Genomic DNA, 19,562 nt, shown 5'->3' on the forward strand with positions numbered 1-19,562 from the left:
GCATAGAATAGAACGTATAGATATAATTGTCTGTTTTGTACCCATTTCGGTCCAATTCTATTATAGTCTTTGAGCAGAAGTAATATTGATTATACTTGATTTTTGCAATAGTTCTGTGATTAACAGATTTTATTAACCTAGAATCATTATTTGACGGATTTATCAATCTACTTTGTAGCTCCATCAGTTTCTTTTTCTGCTCGCTACTTTCCATTTTCAGTTCCGTATACTTATCCTTTATTACCATCATATATGTTGCGTAAAATTACAATAACTTTTTGTCTTCAAATTTTGCGGACATTTCAATTAAATTTCCTTTGATTAAATAAACGGAAATTAAAAAACAGTGGCACGTACCATTTCTTGGAAACGTTGTATCGTAATTTGCATTTGACTGTTTTGAAAGGCACGCACTTTACTTAACGTTTGCAATGATTCGGTTAGCGAAGTAAAGAAATATTCTACTTTCGATATTGTTGGCTCTTGTAATTCTAAGGCAAATATATTCATCTGTCGACATCGTGAACATTGTTTTTTGGCAAAATTTCAGAAAAACAAATATATTATAAGTGAAATAATAAACATCATAATATTAAATTTAACTCTGTTCATCGTTGCCTTGTTGGACACATCCATAACAATATACAGGGTGGGGCAGTAATAATTAGCACCTCAGGTATCCACGAAACTATAAGTTTCATAGAAGTTTTTGCTAATATAAAATTGCATAGTACAAAGGGCCCATCCGTTGATGAAAATAGTTTTTTTGTAAGTGGAGTTATGTTGGACATATGAAGGTTACCTTCATTTTTTGAAATGAATTGGTATGTCCATTCTTCCGTAATACGATAGAGCATTTAAAAGCAAGTTTAACGATCTGTAACATGAAGGCATTGAAGGTTACAAAATGTGAAGAAAGGCGATAATACTCACGGTTTTGATAGTAATTGAAACATACGTATTGTAAACAGTGGTGGAAGGCGTAATACTTACCGTTTACTTCACTGTGAATAAACACTTTTCGAAGGGCATTTCAATAGCTTGCAGCATAAGTTAAACATGATAAGATTAGTATTGAAAAATCGGTTCGAATACGTTTGGTTAGGCTGTTCTTTGTGTCGTTCATTTTATAAGTACTGAGCTGCGGATTCCTGAGGACAGCTCACAAAATTGTTGAACTATGGAAGATTATCATTGTGAATTTGAATCAAAAGGTAATTAAATTCCATTAGATTGTAAACAGATCTCAATGTTTCATTTTAGATAGTAAGATTAAATACTCTTGACAAAACTACAAGAATGGATACATACATTTCTGTTATTATTATTTCATAAAGAATTATAATTGCAATTATATAGTTCATTACGATAAAAAATATTTCTCAGAAAATTCTAAATATTAAATTAAAGAATCAAGTAAAACATTTTTAATAATTACGAATATGAAAAATACTTGAACATTCCAATAGAAAGATGTCTAAACAGGAGTTAGAAAAGTCAAACATTCAATTTCAATTCCAGAATTCATCTATAAGAAGTAAAATGTTTCGAAAGCTTTAATTACAGTCTCTAATGCAAGCAGTTGGGCAGTATTTCAATTTTTAAGAAAATTGATGAAAGTCAACCATTTTGAAGTGGTCAGAATCTTTGTCGTTTGAGCAATAAGTGAATAACAAATAACTGCATAAATTCCAGGCTTAAAAACTTATGGATTATATCCTATGCAGACTCGTTTATGAGCGAGTTACTAAATAATAATCCACACTAAGTAATCATTTTAAAACTTAAACGATTACATCTCGCGAACTTTCAAAGATATCAGAAGTGTGAAAGGTATGTGGTTTATCAAAAACTCTTCTAAAAGAACGGACGAAGCCAATAGAAATCTTTGTTGAAGTAAGCAAGTTCTAAAGTTCTAAGCAACGCGATGGCCCTTATCTGCCTATGTTTCATAGCAAGTAAGTTCTGAATTTCTATGAAATCCGATGGAATTCCTCGCTACTAACGTTTCAAAGTAAGTTCTCAAATTCTCAGTTCTACGTTTAAAACTATGTGTGTTCTATATATCTATGTAAAGTGATAGTTCCTATTAGTTGTGACGGAAACCTATATATAGTAAGTCAGGGAAGCTCGAAGGGGTTAATTATCTAAATGCTTTAAGGTGTAAAACGTACTTTAATCTAAAGCGATCTATCGTTCCAAGGTATCCGCTCACGTACAACTTTTCTTGGGCGCCAGCTGCTCAGAAAGTAGCAAAGGGATAGACTACACGACCCCGGGAACCCTGGGGCGGAACAACCCTTGAAACTTCGAAATGCTCCTCCTCTCGACTATGACTAGCCAAGTACACACACTCAGATCGCGAGATACTGAAGTCACGGCATGTTTATTTATAGTCTCGACGTGGGTTTAACTAACAAGGATTACGGGAAACTACGCAACACGCCGCGAATTACCGGGTATTATAACTCCCTTCACGATATGAGATACAATATACAATATGCGACACAAGAAATGGGACGCTTTAGCGAATAAGCTCTCACGTTCTCTTATTCAGGTTCCTTGAATTCGCTGGTGGTCCTCGGGTCTCCTGGATCCTCCTCGGGGCTCCTTGGTGGAGTGGGCTGTAGGCTTCGGTATTGTTCGGGTCCATCGATCAGTGGACTTCTGCGATTTCCTCTTCTCGCCTTCTTGGGTGTTCCTGAGGGGATCCTCCTGATCATTTAAATTGCGTAGCGCCTCGCGCGCCGCGCTCCCATTGCCCACCTGCAGGGCCGCTGGCCTTTTGACTTCCGTTTAGGGGGCTAATGATGGTTGAGGACCTTCTTACATCTCAGAGCATTATAAAGCACAGAAGCAGATAAGCATAATGCGATGCATTGAGCTTTACAACCTTCTAACTTACTTTGAACTGTTTATATGAAATGCGGTTTATATGATATTGCGGTGCATGAAGCATGACAAATTAAATGCTTCGGCACCTGGACATCTAGAAACGCTATCCCCGGGCAAGAAATTGTAGAGTTTACACTCAATTCATGTGCAGAAGCAGATAAACATATTGCGATGCCATGAATATTACATCTTATCATGATATATAGAAGCAAGATGCGTAGCTGCGTTTTACGAAGCATTAGAACTCTATTGCTTCTAAACCTTCAGATATAGAAACGATATTCCGTAGCAAGGAAGTGATGCATTTACATTCATCTGAAGTGTAGAGGAGATATACATAACGAGATGCATTGAAATTACATCTTATCATGTGACATAGAACTGATATGCGATATCGCGTTTTATAAAGAGTTAGAAATCTATTGCTTCGATGCGTAGACATCTAGAAACGCTATTCCGTCGCAAGGAAGTGTGGCATTTACATTCTTTTGAAGTCTAGACGAGGTATACATAACACTTCGCAAAGAATATTATATCTTATCATGAAACATAGGAATGTGAAGCGATATCGCGTTTTAATAAGCATTAGAACGCTACTGCTTCGATACGTAAACATCTGAAAACGCATTTCCTACAAAGGAAGTGTGGCATTTACATTCTTTTGAAGTGCAGACGAGGTATACATGACACTTCGCAATGAATATTATATCTTATCATGAAACATGGAAGTGAGATACGATATCGCGTTTTAAGAGGCATTAGAACTTTATTGCTTCAATACGCAAACATCTGGAAACGTAACTTCCTAGCAAGGAAGTGTCGCATTTACATTCATTTGAAGTGTAAACGAGGTATACGTAACACTTCGCAATGAATATTATTTTTTATCATGAAACAGAAATGAGATGCGATATACCGTCATAAGAAGCATTAAAAGTCTATTGCTTCGATACGTGGACATCTGGAAACGCATTACCTGGCATGGAAGTGTGGTACTTACATTCTTTTGAAGTGTGGATGAGGTATACATAACACTTCGCATTGATTATTATATCTTATCATGAAGCATAGAATTGAAATGCGATATCGCGTTAAAGAAGCATTACAAACCTATTGCTCCGACACGTGGACATCTGGATACACTATTTACTAGCAAGAAAGTGTTGCATTTACATTCATTTGAAGTGTAGACGAGATATACGTAACACTTCGCAGTGAATATTATATATTATCATGAAACACAATAGTGGGATGCGGGATCGCGTTTTATGAAGCATTAGAACTATATTGCTTCGATGCGTAGACATCTGGAAACGCTACTTCTTAGCAAGGAAGTGTCGCATTTACATTCTTTTGAAGTGTAGATGTAGTATACATAACACATCGCAATGAATATTATATCATATCATGAAACATTGAAATGAAGTGCGATATCGCGTTTTAAGAATCATTAGAACTCTATTGCTTCGATACGATTACATCTGGAAACGCATTTCCTAGCAAGCAAGTGTGGCATTTACATTCTTTTGAAGTGTGGAGGAGCTATAAATAACACTACGCAATGAATATTATCTCATATCATAAAACATAGTAATGAGATGCGATATTGCGTTTTAAGAAGCATTAGAACCATACTGCTTCAATACGTAGACATCTGCAAGCGCTGTTTCATAGCAATAATGGGTGGCATTTACATTCTTTTGAAGTGCAGACGAAGTATGCATAACACTTTGCAATGTATATTATATCTTGTCATGAAACATAGGAATGAGATGCATTATCGCGTTTTAAGAAGCATTGGAGCCCTACTGATTCGACACGTAGGGATATAGAAACACTATTCCGTAGCAATGTAGTTGTTTGTCATGATAGGATGTAAATCAAAGCAACCCGTAACGTATATCTCGCCAATACTTCAAGAGAATGTTAATCACACACATACTTGCGACGGAATAGCGTTTCTAGATGTCTAAGTATTGCAGCAATGGAGTTCTAGTGCTTCATAAAACTCGTTATAGCATCTCATTTCTATGTATCATGATTAGATGAAATGTCCAACGCAGTGCATTTTTTATATCTGGTCAATACTTGATGAGAATGTAAACCCCACACTTCCTCCCGACGGAATAGCGTTTCTAGATGTCTACGTATCGAAGCAATAGAGTTGTAACTCTTCATAAAAGGTGACATCGCACCACATTCCTATGTTTCATGATAAGATGCTATACCAATATAAAAATATATACCAAGGCGTAATGTATATCTCGTCAACACTTCAAAAGAATGTAATTACCGCACATCTTTGGAACGTAATAGCGTCCTTCGATGTCTACTGTGACGTGTTTTCCCGTTACAATCCGCAAGAAAGGGGGCATATAGAACCAATAATAAAGGGGTATACAGGAGTTTAATCCGGGGTACAAAATATCCGCGCGATGCTGCCGTCCGCGGATTCGCCAACGCCAAGTACAGAACAAATTATTTCCTATCCAGCGAGTATTTTGTAGCTGCGAGGCTGGGACTCTTTGGGTGCCAGCTACTCAAGAATTGGCAAAACTAGTAGACCACGCAACCCGGGAAAACCCGGTGCAAGATAACCCTCGAAATTTCGAAATACTCCTTCACTCTACTACTTCTAGCCGAGTGCGCAAATTAGCGTCGCGGGATACTGAACTCACGGCTTCTTTCTATATTGCCCCGTCGCGGGATTACTAAATTTTATACGACACGTCGCGAATGATCGGGGATCACCACCCGTTATACGATACAAAATACAATACGCGATATCAGAAATGCGGCAGGAAATAATGGGACGCTTTAGCGTATAAGAACTCACGCTCTCGTTTCCAACAATTCTGGATCTCGCTCCGTCCTTCTCTCTCTTTCTCTCTCTCTCTCTCTCCTCCAAATCGCTCCGTACAATCGTTTGCTAGGTTGCTTGCTATGTCTTCGCTAAGTCTTCGCTAAGTCGTCGCTAAGTAGTCGTTAAGAAGTCGCTAAGATGTAGAGGCTGTCCTCATGCTGGCGAGCTGGTTATATGGGTTTGCTGGGGGTCTTCGGATCCCCTTAGATCCTCCTTGAGGCTCCTTGGTGGAGTAGGACTATATGCTTCGGTATTGTTCGGGGCATCGACCGGTGGATTTCGGTGATCGTCCCTGATCGCCCCCTCTGGTGTGTCTAGAGGGGGTCCTCTGGATTATTTGAACTGCGGCGCGTGTCGCGCGCCGCGCATTCCACGGCTCACCTGCAGTTCCGTAGCGCATCTTACATTTTCCTCTTCATGGGCTCAGAGGAGGGGTGGAGGTTCTTCTCACACCCGGAGTCCATCCTGTTCGTCTTCATGGGCTGTGGCAACGGTCGTATCGTTGCCGGGCCTTGGATCGTATCCCTTGGGCTTCAGGGTCTCTTCTTGCTCACTTCCCGACTCCTCCACCGTCGAGCCCGTCACGCTACCTCGGCGCACAGCCCTTCCGAGAACCTGTGGTATCTTAATTCGTCGAAGGGGTGTCTCCTGGGTCGCTTCTTCAATCAGCTCGCGAGTCTAATCCGCAGAACGGAGAGAGAGAAAAGAACGGGATGGGGGGAGGCTCTACCATCGCGTATTTCACGCTCCTCCCAAGTACAGCTATCGCGATTGTCCGTGTCGCGCTTCTCGCATGGGTGGTGCTCAGCGAGATAGTCTAACCGAAGCAGGGGAGAGGGGTGAGCAAGCCTTGTGACGTCACCACGTCACACTACATGTCGAAGCAATAGTGTTCTAATTCTTCATAAAACGCGATATCGCATCTCATTTCTATGTCCCATGATCAGATTCAATGCAACCCGTTATGTATATCTCGTCTGCATGTCAAAAGAATGTAAATCCCACTCTTCCCTGCGACGTAATAGAGTTTCTAGATGTCTGCGTATCGATGCAACAGAGTTCTAATACTTGTTTAAAAACGATATCGCATCTCAATTCTATGTTTCATGATAAGATGCAATATTCACTGCGAAGTGTTACGTATGCCTCGTTTACACTTCAATATAGCGTAAATGCCACACTTCCTCGCCAGGAAATAGCGTTTCGAGATGTCTTCGTATCGAAGGAACAGAGTTCCAATGCTTCTTAAAACGCGATATAGCATTTCAATTCTATGTTTCATAATAAGATATAATATTCATTGCGAGCTGTTACGTACACCTCGTCTACACTTCAAAAGAATGTAAATGCCACACTTCCCTGCTAGGAGATAGCTTTTCCAGATGTCCACGTATCAAACAAATAGAGTTCTAATGCTTCTCAAACGCGATATCGCATATCACTTCTATGTTTCATGATAAGGTATAATATTTATTGCGAAGTGTCAAATATACCCCGTATTCACTTCAAAAGAATGTAAATGCGACACATTCATGCTGGGAAGTAGTGTTTGCAGATGTCTACGTATCGTAGCAATAGTGTTCTAATGCTTTTTAAATCGCGATATAGCATCTCAATTCAATGTTTCATGATAAGATACAATAATCATTGCGGAGTGTCACTTATTCCTCGTATAAAGTTCAAAAGAATGTAAATGCGACACTTCCTTGCTAGGAAATAGCGTTTGCAGATGTCTACGTATCGTAGCATTAGAGTTCTAATGCTTCGCAAAACGCGATATCGCATCTCATTTCTATGTTCAATGATAAGATATAATATTCATTGCGAAGTGTCATGTATTCCACACATCCACTTCAAATGAATGTAAATGCGACACTTCCTTGCTAGGAAATAGCGTTGGCAGATGTCTACGTTTCGAAGCAATAGAGATCTAATGCTTCTTAAAACGAGATATCGCATCTCATTTCTATGTATCATGATAAGTTATAATATTCATTGTGCAGTGTTATGTATACCTCGTATTCACTTCAAAAGAATGCAAATGCGACACTTCCTTGCTAGGAAAGAGCGTTTGCAGATATTTACGTATCGTAGCAATAGAGGTCTTATGCTTATCAAAAAGCGATATCGCATCTCATTTCTATGCTTCATGATGAGATATAATATTTACTGAGCAGTGTTATGTATACCTCGCATTCACTTCAAAAGAATGTAAATGCGACACTTCCTTGCTAGGAAATGGCGTTTGCAGATGTCTACGTATCGAACCAATAGACTTCTAATGCTTCTTAAATCGCCATATCGCATCTAGTTTCTATGTTTCATGATAAGATATAATATTCATTGTGCAGTGTTATGTGTATCTCGTCTATACTTCAAATGAATGTAAATACGACACTTCCTTGCTAGGAAATAGCGTTTGCAAATGTCTACATATCGAGGCAATAGAGTTCTAATGCTTCTCAAAACGCGATATAGCATCCCATTTCTATGTTCCATGATAAGATATAATTTTCTTTGCGAAGTGTCATGTATACCTCGCATCCACTTCAAATGAATTTAAATGCGACACTTGCTTTCTGGGAAATAGCGTTCGCAGATGTCTACGTATCGTAGCAATAGGTTTCTAATGCATCTCAAAGCTCGATATCGCACCTGATTTTTCTCTTTTATGATAAGATATAATATTCGATGCGAGGTTTTATGTATTCCTCGCCTTCACATCAAATGAATGTAAATGCAACACATCCTTTCTAGGAAATCGCGTTTGCAGATATCTACGTATCGAAGCTATAGTGTGCTAAAGCTTCTTATAACAAGATATCACCTCTCATTTCTATGTTTCATGATAAGATATAATATTCATTGTGCAGTGTTATCTATACCTCATATTCGCTTCAGAAGAATGTAAATGCGACACTTCCTTGCTAGGAAGTAGCGTTTGCAGATGTCTACGTATCGAAGCAATAGAGTTCCAATGCTTTTTAAAACGCAATATCGCATCTCATTTCTATGTTTCTTGATAAGGTATAATATTCATTGCGAAGTGCAATGAACACCTCGTATTCACTTCAAAAGAAGGTAAATGCGACTCGTCCATGCTAGGAAATAGCGTTTACAGTTGTCTTCGTATCGAAGCAATACAGTTCTAATGCCTCTTAAAACGGGATATCGCATCTCATTTCAATGTTTCATGATAAGGTACATTATTCATTGCAAAGTGTCATGTATACCTCGTACCGACTTCATAAGAATGTAAATACAACACTTCCTTGCTAGGAAATGGCGTCTGCAGATGTCTGCGTATCGTAGCAATAACGTCCTAATCCTTCTAAAGACGCGATATCGCACCTCATTTCTGTGTTTCATGATAGAACATAATATTCATTGCAAAGTGTTGTGAATACCTCGTCTACGCTTCAAATGAATGTAAATGCGACATTTCCTTGCTAGGAAGTAGCGTTTGCAGATGGATACGTATCGAAGCAATAAATCCCTAGTGCTTCTTTAAACTCGATATCGCATCTCATTTCTATGTCTCATTATAATATATAATATTCAATACGAAGTTTCATGTATTCCTCGTATTCACCTCCAAAGAATATAATTGCGACACTTCCATGCTAGGAAATAGCGTTTGCAGAAGTCTACGTATCGTAGCAACAGGGTTCTAATGCTTCTTAAAAACGCAACAGCGCATCTCACATCTATGTTTCACGATAAGATCTAATATTCATAGCGAAGTGTCATATATACCTCGTATTCTCTTAAAAAGAATGAAAATGCTATACTTCCATGCTAGGAAATAGCGTTTGCAGATGTCTCTGTATCGAAGCAATAAAGTTCCAATTCTTCTTAAATCGCGATATCGCATCTCATTTCTATTTTTCATGATAAGATATAATATTCACTATGCAGTGATATGTATGTCTCGTATTCACATCAAAAGAATGTAAATGCGACTCTTCCTTGCTAGGAAATAACGTTTGCAGATGTCTTCGTATCGAAACAATTGACTTCTAATGCTTCTTAAATCGCGATATCGCAACTCAATTCTAATTTCGTGATAAGGTACAATATTCATTGTGGAGTAATATGGATACCTCGTATTCACTTAAAAAGAATGTAAATGCGACACTTCCTTCCTAGGAATTAGCGTTTGCAGCTATCTACGTATCGACGCAATAGAGTTCTAAAACTTCTTAAAACGCGATATCGCATTTCATTTCTATGTTTCATGATAAGATATAATATTCATGACGAAGTGTCATGTATACATCGCATACACTTCAAATGAATGTAAATGCGACACTTCCTTGCTAGGAAATAGCGTTGGCAAATGTCTATGTATCGTAGCAATACAGTTCTAGTGCTTGTTAAAACGCGATATCGCATCTCATTTCTATGTTTCATGATAAGATATAATATTCATTGTGGAGTGTTATGAATACCTCGTATTCACTTCAAAAGAATGAGAACCCGACACTTCCTTGCTAGGAAATAGCGATGTCAGATTTCTACGTATGGAAGCAATAGAGTTCTAATGCTTCTTATTAAGAGATGTCGCATTGTAGTTCTATGTTTTTTGATAAGATATAATATCCATCGCGAAGCGTCATGTATACCTCTTATTCCTTTCAAAAGAATGTAAATGCGACACTGCCTTGCTAGGAAATAGCGTTTCCAGATGTCTACGATTCGAAGAAATAGAGTTCTAATGCTCCTTAGAAGGCGGTATCGCATCTCATTAATAAGTTTCATGATAAGGTATAATATTCTTTGCCAAGTGTTAGGTATTCCTCGTCTACATTCCAAATAGATGTAAATGCCACACTTTCTTGCTAGGAAATAGCGTTTGCTGATATCTACGTATCGTAGCAACAGTGTTCTAATGTTTCTCAAAACGCGATATACCATCTCATTTCTATGTCTCATTATAAGATATATAGTATTCATTGCGATGTGTCATGTATACCTCGCATTCACTTCATAAGAATGTAAATGCGAAACTTCCTTGCAAGGGAGTTGCGTTTGCAGATATCTACGTATCGTAGCAATAGAGTTCTAATGCTTCTCAAAACGCGATATAGCTTTACATTTCTATGTCTCATTATAAGATATAATATTCATAGCGAAGTGTCATATATACCTCGTATTCTCTTAAAAAGAATGTAAATGCGACACTTCCTTGCTAGGAAATAGCGTTTGCAGATGTCTACATATCGAGGCAATTGAGTTCTAATGCTTCTCAAAACGCGATATCGCATCCCATTTCTATGTTCCATGATAAGATATAATTTTCTTTGCGAAGTGTCATGTATACCTCGCATCCACTCCAAATGAATTTAAATGCGACACTTGCTTTCTGGGAAATAGCGTTTGCAGATGTCTACGTATCGTAGCAATAGGTATCTAATGCATCTCAAAGCTCGATATCGCACCTGATTTTTCTCTTTCATGATAAGATATAATATTCGATGCGAGGTTTTATGTATTCCTCGTCTTCACATCAAATGAATGTAAATGCGACACATCCTTTCAAGGAAATAGCGTTTGCAGATGTCTACGTATCGAAACTATAGTGTGCTAAAGCTTCTCAAAACGCGATATCGCATCCCATTTCTATGTTCCATGATGAGATATAATTTTTATTGCGAAGTGTCATGGATACCTCCTATTCACTTCTGAAGAATGTAAATGCGACACTTCCTTGCTAGGAAATAGCGTTGGCAGTTGTCTACGTATCGAAGCAATAGAGTTCCAATGCTACTTTGAACGCGGTATCCCATCTCATTTCTATGTTTCATGATAAGATATAATATTCATTGTGCAGTGTTATGTATATCTCGTCTATACTTCAAATGAATGTAAATGCGACACTTTCTGGCTAAGAAATAGCGTTTGCAGATGTCTACGTATAGTGGCATTAGAGATCCAATGCTTCTCAAAACGCGATATCGCTTCTTATTTCTATGTTTCATGATAATATATAATATTCATTGCGAAGTGTCATGTATACCTCGTATTCACTTCAAAAGAATATAAATGCGACACTTCCTTGCTAGGAAATAGCGTTTGCAGATGTCTACGTATCGTAGCAATAGAGTTCTAGTGCTTCTTAAATCGTCATACCGCTTCTCATATTTACGTTCCTCGATAAGATATAATATTCATTGGGAAGTGTCATGTATACCTCGCATACACTTTAATTGAATGTACACGCGACACTTCCTTGCTAGGAAATAGCGTTTGCAGATGTCTACGTATCGAAGCAATAGAGTTCTAAAGCTTGTTAATTCGCGATATCGCATCTCATTCCTACGTTTCATAGTAATATATAATATTCATTGCGAAGTGTCATGTATATCTCGTCTACTCTTCAAATGAATGTAAATGCGACACTTCCTTGCTAGGAAATAGCGTTTGCAGATGTCTACGTATCGAAGCAATAGAATTCGAATGCTTCTTAAATCGTCATATCGCATCTCATTTCTATGTTTCATGATAAGATATAATATTCATTGCGAAGTGTCATGTATACCTCGTATTCACTTCAAAAGAATGTAAATGAGACACTTCCTTGCTAGGCAATAGCGTTTGCAGATGTCTACGTATCGTACCATTAGTGTTCTAGTGCTTCTCAAAACGCGATATCGCTTCTCATTTCTATGTTTCATGATAATATATAATATTCACTGCGAAGTGTCATGTATACCTCGCATACAATTTAATTGAATGTACATGCGGCACTTCCTTGCTAGGAAATTGCGTTTGCAGATGTCTACGTATCGAAGCAATTCTAATGCTTCTTAAATCGTCATATCGCATCTCATTTCTATGTTTCATGATAAGATATAATGTTCATTGCGGAGTGTCATGTATACCTCGTATTCACTTCAAAAGAATGTAAATGCTAGAATTCCTTGCTAGGAAATAGCGTTTGCATATGTCTACGTATCGAAGCAATAAGTTTCTAAAGCTTGCTAATTCTTGATATCGCATCTCATATATATGATTCATGATATATACAATATTCATTGCGAAGTGTCATGTATACCTCGCATATACTTCAAATTAATGTGAATGCGACAGTTCCTTGCTAGGAAATAGTGTTTGCAGATATCTACGTATCGAAGCAATAGAGTTCTAAAGCTTCTTAAATCGCGATATCGCATCACATTTCTATGTTTCATGCTAAGATATCATATTCATTGTGCAGTGTTATGAATACCTCGTATTCACTTCAAAAGAATATAAATGCGACACTTCCTTGCTAGGAAATAGCGTTTGCAGATGTCTACGTGTCGAAGCAATAGTTTTCTAATGCTTCTTAAATCGCCATATCGCATCTCACTTCTATGTTTCGAGATAAGATATAATATTCACTGCGAAGTGTCATGTATATCGCGTATTCACTTCAAACGAATGTAAATGCGACAATTCCTCTCTAGGAAGTAGCGTTTCCAGATGTCTACGTATCGAAGAAATAGAGTTCCAATGCTTCTTAAACTGCGATATCGCATCTCTCTTCCACGTTTCGTGATAAGATATAATATTCATTGTGCAGTGTTATGTATACCTAGTATTCACTTCAAAAGAATGTAAATGCGACACTTCCTTGCTAGGAAATAGCGTTTGCAGATGTCTACGTATCGAAGCAACAGAATTCTAATGCTTCTTAAACCGTCATATCGCATCTCATTTCTATGTTTCATGATAATATATAATATTCATTGTGCAGTGTTATGTATACCTCGTATTCACTTGAAAGGAATGTAAATATGACACTTCCTTGCTAGGAAGTAGCGTTTGCAGATATTTACGTATCGTAGCAATAGAGTTGTAATGCTTCTTAAATAACGATATCGCATCTCATTTCTATGTTTCGTGACAAGATATAATATTCATGGCGAAATGTGAATTATACCACGCATACACTTCCAATGAATGTAATTGCCACACTTCCTTCCTAGGAAATAGCGTTTGCAGATGTCTATGTATCGAAGCAATAGACATCTAATGCTTCATAATTCGCCATATCGCATCTCATTTCTATGTTTCATGAAAAGATATAGTATTCATTGCGAAGTGTCATGTATACTTCGTATTCCTTACAAAAGAATGTAAATGCGACACTTCCTTGCTAGGAAATAGTGTTTGCAGATGTCTACGTATCGAAGCAATAGATTTCTAATGCTTCTTAAATAGCCATATAACATCTCATTTCCATGTTTCATGATAAGATATAATATTCATTGTGGAATGTTATGTATACCTCGCATACACTTCAAATGAATGTGAGTGCGACAGTTCCTTGCTAGGAAATAGTGTTTGCAGATGTGTACGTATCGAAGCAATAGAGTTCTAATGCTTCCTAAATCGCTATATTGCATCTCAATCCTATGTTTCATGATAAGATATCATATTCACTGTGCAGTGTTATGTATACCTCGTATTCGCTTCAAAAGAATGTAAACGCGACACTTCCTTGCTAGGAAGTAGAGTTTGCAGATGTCTACGTATCGTAGCATTAGAGTTCTAATGCTTCTCAAAACGCCATATCGCTACTCATTGCTATGTTTCATGATAATATATAATATTCAATGTGGAGTGTTATGTATACCTCGTATTCACTTCAAAGGAATGTAAACGCGACACTTCCTTGCCAGGAAATAGCGTTTGCTGATGTCTACGTATCGTATCATTACATTTCTAGTGCTTCTCAAAACGCGATATCGCTACTCATTACTATGTTTCAAGATAATATATAATATTCATTGTGGAGTGTTATGTATACTTCGTATTCACTTCAAAAGAATGTAAATGTGATACTTCCTGGCTTGGAAATAGCGTTTGCAGATGTCTACGTATCGAAGCAATAGTTTTCTAAAGCTTGCTAATTCGCGATATCGCATCTCATAGCTATGTTTCATGATAAGATATAATATTCATTGTGCAGTGTTATGTATACCTCGTATTCACTTCAAAAGAATGTAAGTGAGGCACCTCCTTGCTAGGAAACAGCGTTTACAGATGTCTACGTATCGAAGCAATAGAGTTCAAATGCTCCTTAAATCGCCACATCGCATCTCATTTCTATGTTTCATGATAAGATATAATATTCATTGTGGACTGTTATGTATACCTCGTATTCACTTCAAAAGAATGTAAATGCGACACTTGCATGCTAGGAAATAGCGTTTGCAGATATCTCTGTATAGAAGCAATAGAGATCTAAAGCTTCTTAAATCGCGATATCGCAACTCATATACATGTTTCGTGATAAAATGTAATATTTATTGCGAAGTGTCATGTATACCTCGTATTCACTTCAAAATAATGTAAATGCAGCACTTCCTTGCTAGGAAATAGCGTTTGCAGATGTCTACGTATCCAAGCAATAGAGTTCTAATCCTTCTTAAATCGCGATATCGCATTATATTTCTATGTTTCATGATAAGATATAATATTCATTGTGCAGTGTTATGTATATCTCGTCTATACTTCAAATGAATGTAAATTCGACACTTCCTTGCAAGGAAATAGCGTTTGCAGATGTCTACGTATCGAGGCAATAGAGTTCTAAGCTTGTTAATTCGCAATATCGCATCTCATTTCTATGTTTCATGATAATATAAAATATTCATTGCGAAGTGCCATGAATACCTCGCATACACTTGAAATGAATGAAAATGCGACACTTCCTTGCTAGGAAATAGCGTTTGCAGATGTCTACGTATCGAAGCAATAGTGTTCTAATGCTTCATATATAGCGATATCGCATCTCATTTTTATGCTTCATGTTAAGATATAATATACATTGCGTAGTGTCATGTATACCTCGTACACACTTCAGAAGAATGTAAATGCGACACTTCCTTGCTGGGATGTCGCATTTGCAGATGTCTACGTATCGAAGCAATAGAGTTCTAAGGCTCCTTAAATCGCCATATTGCATCTCATTTCTATGTTTCATGATAAGATATAATATTCATTGTGCAGTGTTATGTATATCTCGTCTATACTTCAGACGAATGCAAATCCGACACTTCCTTGCTAGGAAATAGCGTTTGCAGATGTCTACGTATCGTGGCGTTAGAGTTCTAATGCTTCTCAAAACGCGATATCGATTCGCATTTCTATGTTTCACGATAATATATAATATTCATTGCGAAGTGTTATGTGTATCTCGCCTATAGTTCAAATGAATGTAAATGCGACACATCCTTGCTAGGAAATAGCGTTTGCAGATGTCTACGTATCGTGGCATTATAGTTCTAATGCTTCTTAAAACGCGATATCGCTTCGCATTTCTATGTTTCACGATAATATATAATATTCATTGCGAAGTGTTATGTATACCTCGTATTCACATCAAAAGAATGTAAACGCGACACTTCCTTGCCCGGATGTAGCGTTTGCAGATGCCTACATATCGTAGCATGAGAGTTCTAATGCTTCTCAAAACGCGATATCCCTACTCATTACTGTGTTTCATGATAATATTTAATATTCATTGCGAAGTAGCATGTATACTTCGTATTCACTTCAAAAGAATGTAAATGCGACACTTCCTTGCTTGGAAATAGCGTTTGCAGATGTCTACGTATCGAAGCAATAGAGTACTAAAGCTTGCTAATTCGCGATATCGCATCTCATTTCTATGTTTCATGATAAGACATAATATTTATTGTGGAGTGTTACGTATACCTCGTATTCACTTCAAAAGAATGTAAACGCGACACTTCCTTGCCAGGAAATAGCGTTTGCAGATGTCTACGTATCGTAGCATTAGAGTTCTAATGCTTCTCAAAACGCGATATCGCTACTCATTGCTATGTTTCATGATAATATATAATATTCATTGTGGAGTGTTATGTATACCTCGTACTCACTTCAAAAGAATGTAAATGCGACACTTCCTGGCTTGGAAATAGCGTTTGCAGATGTCTACGTATCGAAGCAATAGTTTTCTAATGCTTCTTAAATCGTCATATTGAATCTCATTTCTATGTTTCACGATAAGAAATAATATTCATTGTGGAGTGTTATGTATACCTCGTATTCACTTCAAAAGAATGTAAACGCGACACTTCCTTGCCAGGAAATAGCGTTTGCAGATATCTACGTATCGAAGCAATAGAGTTCTAAATCTTCTTAAATCGCGATATCGCATCTCATTTCTATGCTTCATGATAAGATATAATATTCATAGTGCAGTGTTATGTATACCTCGTATTCACTTCAAATGAATGTAAGTGCCACACTTCCTTGCTAGGAAGTTGTGTTTGCAGATATCTACGTATCGAAGCAATAGAGTTCTAATGCTTCTTAAATGGTCATATAGCATCTCACTTCTATGTTTCATGATAACATATAATATTCATTGTGGAGTGTCATGTATACCTCGTGTTCACTTCAAAAGAATGTAGATGCGACACCTCCTTGCTACGAAATAGCGCTTGCAAATATCTACGTATCGTAGCAATGGAGTCCTAATGCTCCTTAAAACGCGATATCGCATCTCATTTCTACCTTTCATGATAATATATAATATTCATTGCGAAGTGTCATGTATACCTCCCATACAATTCAACTGAATGTAAATGCGACACTTCCCTGCTAGGAAATAGCGTTTGCAGATGTCTACGTATCGAAGCAATAGGGTTCTAAAGCTTGTTAATTCGCGATATCGCATCTCATTCCTATGTTTCATGGTAAGATATAATATTCATTGTGCAGTGTTATGTATACCTCGTATTCACTTCAAAAGAATGTAAATGAGGCACTTCCTTGCTAGGAAACGGCGTTTACAGATGTCTACGTATCGAAGCAATAGAGTTCAAATGCTCCTTAAATCGCCACATCGCATCTCATTTCTATGTTTCATGATAAGATATAATATTCATTGTGGACTGTTATGTATACCTCGTATTCACTTCAAAAGAATGTAAATGCGACACTTGCATGCTATGAAATAGCGTTTGCAGATATCTCTGTATAGAAGCAATAGAGACCTAAAGCTTCTTAAATCGCGACATCGCATCTCATATACATGTTTCGTGATAAAATGTAATATTTATTGCGAAGTGTCATGTATACCTCGTATTCACTTCAAAATAATGTAAATGCAGCACTTCCTTGCTAGGAAATAGCGTTTGCAGATGTCTACGTATCGAGGCAATAGAGTTCTAAACTTGTTAATTTGCAATATCGCATCTCATTTCTATGTTTCATGATAATATAAAATATTCATTGCGAAGTGCCATGTATACCTCGCATACACTAGAAATGAATGAAAATGCGACACTTCCTTGCTAGGAAATAGCGTTTGCAGATGTCTACGTATCGAAGCAATAGATTTCTAAAGCTTGCTAATGCGCGATATCGCATCTCATATCTATGTTTCATGATAATATATAATATTCATTGCGATGTGTCATGTATACCTCGCATACACTTCAAATGATTGTGAATGCGACAGTTCCATGCTAGGAAATAGCGATTGTAGATGTCTACGTATCGTAGCAATAGAGTTCTAATGCTTCTAAAACGCGATATCGCATCTCATTTCTATGTCTCATGATAAGATATAAAGTTCATTGCGAAGTGTTATGTATTCCTCGTCTACACTTCATATGAATGCAAATGTGACACTTCCTTGCTAGGAAATAGCGTTTGCAGGTGTCTACGTATCGTAGGAATAGTGCTCTAATGCTTGTTAAATCGGCATATCGCATTTCATTTCTATGTTTCATGATAAGATATAATATTCGTTGCGAAGTGTCATGTATACATCGTATTCACTTCAATAGAATGTAAATGCGACACTTCCTTGCTTGGAAATAGCGTGTGCTGATTTCTACGTATCGAAGCAGTAGAGTTCTTATGCTTCTTACATCGCTATATCGCATCTCATTTCTATGTTTCATGATAAGATATAATATTCATTACGAAGTGTTATGTATACCTTGTCTAGACTTCAAAAGAATGTAAATGCCACACTTCCTTGCGACGGAATAGCGTTTCTAGATGTCTACGCTTCGAAGCAATAGATTTCTAACTATTTATAAAACGCGATATCGCATATCAGTTCTGTGTCACATGATAAGATGTAATTTCAATGCATCGCGTTATGTATATTTCCTCTACACTTCAAATGAATGTAAATGCATCACTTCCTTGCTACGGAATATCGTTTCTATATCTGAAGGTTTAGAAGCAAAAGAGTTCTAATGCTTCGTAAAACGCGGCTGCGCATCTTACTTCTATATTTCATGACAAGATGTAATATTCATGGCATCGCATTATGTTTATCTGCTTCTGCACATGAATTGAGTGTAAACCCTACAATTTCTTGCCCGGGGATAGCGTTTCTAGATGTCCAGGTGCCGATGCATTTAATTTGTCATGCTTCATGCACCGCAATATCATATAAACCGCATTTCATATAAACAGTTCAAAGTAAGTTAGAAGGTTGTAAAGCTTTATTGATCGCATTATGCTTATCTGCTTCTGTGCTTTATAATGCTCTGGGATGTGTGAAGGTCCTCAACCATCCTTAACCCCCTAAAGGGAAGTCAAAAGTCCAGCGGCCCTGCAGGTGGGAGCGCGGCGCGCGCGGCGCTACGCAATTTAAATGATCAGGAGGATCCCCTCAGGGACAGCCAAGAAGGCGAGAAGAGGAAATCGCCGAAGTCCACTGATCGATGGATCCGAACAACACTGAAGCCTACAGCCCACTCCACCAAGGAGCCCCGAGGAGGATCCAGGAGACCCGAGGACCACCAGCGAATTCAAGGAA

This window comes from Xylocopa sonorina, unplaced genomic scaffold (genome assembly GCF_050948175.1).
Source record: "Xylocopa sonorina isolate GNS202 unplaced genomic scaffold, iyXylSono1_principal scaffold0044, whole genome shotgun sequence".
NCBI lineage: Eukaryota > Metazoa > Arthropoda > Insecta > Hymenoptera > Apidae > Xylocopa > Xylocopa sonorina.